Source organism: Octodon degus, unplaced genomic scaffold (genome assembly GCF_000260255.1).
Source record: "Octodon degus isolate 3935 unplaced genomic scaffold, OctDeg1.0 scaffold00053, whole genome shotgun sequence".
Taxonomy (NCBI): Eukaryota; Metazoa; Chordata; class Mammalia; order Rodentia; family Octodontidae; genus Octodon; species Octodon degus.
The window spans coordinates 356048-360221 of NW_004524629.1; the positions used below are offsets into that span (position 1 = coordinate 356048).

At 47.5% G+C, this 4174-nt stretch overlaps 1 pseudogene; it reads right to left on the bottom strand.

The window, feature by feature from the left end:
* Window positions 1-1197: 1197 nt before the first annotated feature.
* The window catches only part of LOC111817272, a 16991-nt pseudogene continuing 14014 nt past the window's right edge, over window positions 1198-4174 (bottom strand).

A 4174-nucleotide genomic window follows, 5' to 3' on the forward strand; every position in this document is an offset into this window, starting at 1 on the left:
AAGTTTGAAATTGTGCCCAATACTAAGTATCCAGTAAGTATTAATTATCTTTATAGTGAAGAATTTCCCAAAAAAAATATCCTTTAAGTCCCTGTCATGAACTTTTACAATCTTGTCCATCAATGAAGGTGCTTCTGTTGTGTTGTTTGTTGATATTTTTAAAAAATCCTTATTGAAAGTAAATTCAGGAGCTAGATTGAACATCACACATACAGCATAGTTTTTGTTTGTTTGTTTGTTTGGGGGGTTGTTGGGTTTTTTATTTGTTTGTTTGTTTGTTTGTTTGTTTGTTTTGCGGAACTGGGGATTGAACTCAGGCCCTTGCACTTGCCAGGGAAGCGCTTATTCTACTGAGCCATCTCCCCGGCCCCAGTATAGTGCTTTTAGCAGGTGCACACCAGATTTTATGCAGCAATTAGTTGCAGTAGCATTCTTGGGCTGGCTCACACCCACGCGGCCAGCTAGAGCCAAGGTAGTTCTTTGCAAAGATGAAGTACCAGCAAAGACACCGGGCATGAGAGAGACCCTTTCTACTTTCTCAGGTTTCCACCTGAGTTCTCATACATGTCAATCTCCCTGGCATGATTAATGACATTATCAGAGAGACATCTAACAGAGTGGCACATCTGGGTATCATTCTGCTTTAGATGCATCCAGTCCACCTTCAAATGCAATTCTTGACTCAATACAAGACCTTTTAATTCAGATTTCTCCTGGAAGGAAAGCTGACTTGTAAATACAGAGTGGAGCAGGATGAGGGGCCTTGAAAATTGGACTTGGGGAGAACTGTCTGGCTGCCCATGGCAAAGAACCCGTGGGCCAGGACCAAACCATGCGCTACATATCTTCTCTCCCTAGGAACCAAAGCAAGGGACAGAATCAAACCACAACTGCCTGTCATCCTACCCTCCTAAACTTTAACTTACCATTAGAGGGAGAATTTCTATTACTTACAAAGCTCATCCTGCAAGCAGGAAAAGAGACTGCAGGACACAGAATGGAAGTGATCTTAGTCCCTGGCCACCATGGTTTTTTCACTGCCACCCCACCCTTAAGCTCATAGCAGAGAAAGCAGAGAATCACTCTTTAGAGCCCAGCTGCACATCTGCTCTCCAGAGCCCTCTTGCAAAGGGCTCATCAGTAGCTGGGATCTGACTTCTGCCTTTGCATCACCAAGCTGGTGAAGACCACAGACTCCTAACTCAGAGTGTGGCATGCACCCAGCCTGAAACTGCTCAGCCAGCCACAGGAGTACCTAGAACACTGAGTAACCAAACCTTCTGTCAGAGAACTATTGGCTGAAAGCCTGGGAAACCTGGGGCTTCAGGGAGCCTGCAATGGAGACCTCCAGATCTGAGGAGAAAAGGCTGGTAAAGGGATCAGAAGCAAGGTCAATATGTTCTGAATTGAAGAGCTTTCGGAGTGACTCAAAAAGGGAAATGCTTTTTTCAGTGACACAGTGCTCAGATGCATCAGCCCCAGGGAGTAGGGCAGGGGGCCAAAGGTGCCCTGGGAAATTGTACCAGGATGAAATCCAGGCCTCTCACTTTGGTAGGAGCTGTGAGCATCCAGGATTCAAGGGCTTGGGGAAGGAGAGGCTTACTCAGGTTGGAGAAGATGGGCAGCATCTCCTTAATGGGGGTCTTCAACGTTCCTTCATCCTTCTGGGGGCAGCCAAGCTGCAGGGCAGGCTCCTCAGACTGTCCCAAGACAAGAAGGGCTCCACAACCAGTCAAGAGCTGTTGGGGCCCTCTGAGAAGACAAACTCAGGCCCATCTACACTCCAAGAGTGTTGTTTCCTTCTAGACAGGTTCATCTCCTTTTTCTGCCTTCATTAAATGTCAAGCACTTCTGAGCCACACCATGCTGGGGATTTGAGCTCACTGTAGGACTTCTTGGGGCTTGGAAGGGAGAGCAGGATGAATCCTCCCAGGAAGGAGATCACTCTTCTTCACTCAGAGAGGGAGGACTCTCCACTTAGATGGGTCTCCCTAAAGAGAGTGTGTCCTCCCCAGGCTGGGTGTCTTCCTCCTTGCTAGACTGAACTGGAAGGAAAGACAGCAGCCCTTCTGAAAGCAGGGTTTTCACTGCCACCCCCCCACCCCGCCTTCACTGATCCTGCAGAGGAAAAGGGGCTATGCCCTCACCAGGCAGCAGTTCCTTGGGGGCAATGGGGACTCACTTACTGTAGTGGGCTAGCTCTGAGCATGAAGCTGCCAAAGGCAAAGGCACTACACTGTGGGTTGCAACACCAGGGGCTGGTGCACTGGGAACTGGATGGACAGCAGGCACAAGTTGACCTGTGGCAACAATGGCCTCATCTGCTGGGCACCCAATGGAAATTCAGTTTTGATGATCAGTCAGGCACAGCTCAGCATTGAGCTCTTTCTGCTGCTTAAACACCTGGTCCAAAGTCAAGAATCTGTTCCCAATGGGGTGGATGGTCTGAAAGGAGACCTTGTCATTGGCAGATTTCTCCCAAACAAACATGTCATAGTGGGAAAGTTTGTGGCAAATGGAATTCTTAACCTGGCTCTGCTCCAGGTGACAGTTCACCTTGTCCTGCACCCCCTTCTTGAGGCTACAGACCTCATCCCCCCAAGCCTCTGGATGCTGGGCAGTCCAGAGTGTGGCCCACTGCCTGACTGCCAGCCATGCTGTCCCATTGGGGTGCTGGTAAGGCTCCAGGTGGTCTAGGAAAATTCACATCCCAAATTTCTCCACACTTCTGTCCTCTTGGAATCACTGTGGTGTTGGGCTTGTACTGGGGTCCTGCAGAGCAAGCTGGGGCTCCCTCACAGCTGATGCAGAGGAATTTGCTGGGCCCACTGCACTGCAGCCACTGTCTTTTCCTTTGGTGGTCAGCATCATAATAAGCTTTGTTGGGGATGGTCATTTGTGTGTTGGGGATGCTGGAGAGATTAATAATTATGATTCCTACTGGAAACTTACAAGAGCTGGACTGTGTACCTCCTTGAAGGCTGGTGCTTGGCTAGGCTCCTTGGGGGCACAGGATCTCTTAGATTCCTCTAAGATTTCAGCTGAAGCATTTTGAACAGAACAGGTAGCCTTTGCCTTATAAGGATCACTCTCCATTGAGAATCCCAAGCATGGGGAACCAGAACTCAGCATGTTGCTTGAAGTTGGCCAAGCTGCAGTGCTGGCAGACCAAGCCTTGGAGACTGGCAGGGAGCAGGCCCAAGCTGACTCCTTGGTCTAGGCCCCAGCTTTAGGTTTGTTCTCTATTTATTTATTTATTTATTTATTTTTAGGGAAGGGTCTACATTGTGTTCAAGTTCTCACTACTAGTTCGGACTTGCAGTGATCCACCTGTTTACAGTCTCCCAGGAGCTGAGACTATAGGCATGTGCCACCACACCCAATCAAAATTGTTGTCTCAATGTGCCCAGGGATGGGACCAGCACAGCAGACAAGGGGATCAAACCCCTGACCTTGAGCCTGCTTGTAGGCGCTTTAATCTGCTAAACTATTTGGCTGGCCCTAGTTCTGCTGTTTAAAATTGGTGCTGCCTCATACAGTAGAGATTTAATTCCATGTTAAAATACTTTACAGAGAAGCACATAAAAAATAAACATTTCCAAAATCACAGGAAAACATTCTTATAAAACAAGGAAATAGACTTCCCACTGCATTGAATCAGAGAAGTTCTAGAAGGAAGAGGGAAAATCAGAGGACAGGATGTGACTCTCAAGGAAAGGGTGCTCAGAAAGTACTGGAAGCAGGCACCACCTGTTTGATGCCATTGGTCTCTGGCCTGCTCCTTTACACTGCTGATTCGTATCCTAATGTTCTCTGCATGCCTGCATTTCACAGATACAGCACTGATGTGCATATCCAAAGAACAAGTGCGAAGCGATGGCCAATGAGCTAAGGTGCTTCAAACATATGCCTTCAAATTGAATCAATCCTGTCAAAGCAAGCCCTCCTGTACTCTAATTTAGGGGAGGATTGTTACCTGCTTTGAACACCTGCCAGATACCTTAAATTCCAAAAATGATGATCTCAGCAGTCCTTGTATCTCATGAAGATACGGGCCCACTGTATTGGTGCTTTTGGAAATGAAGACGAGCTCTATTTTCTTGGACTCATCTATAACAGAGGTATACTTGGACACACACACACACATACACACACACATATTCATAAAAAAAAA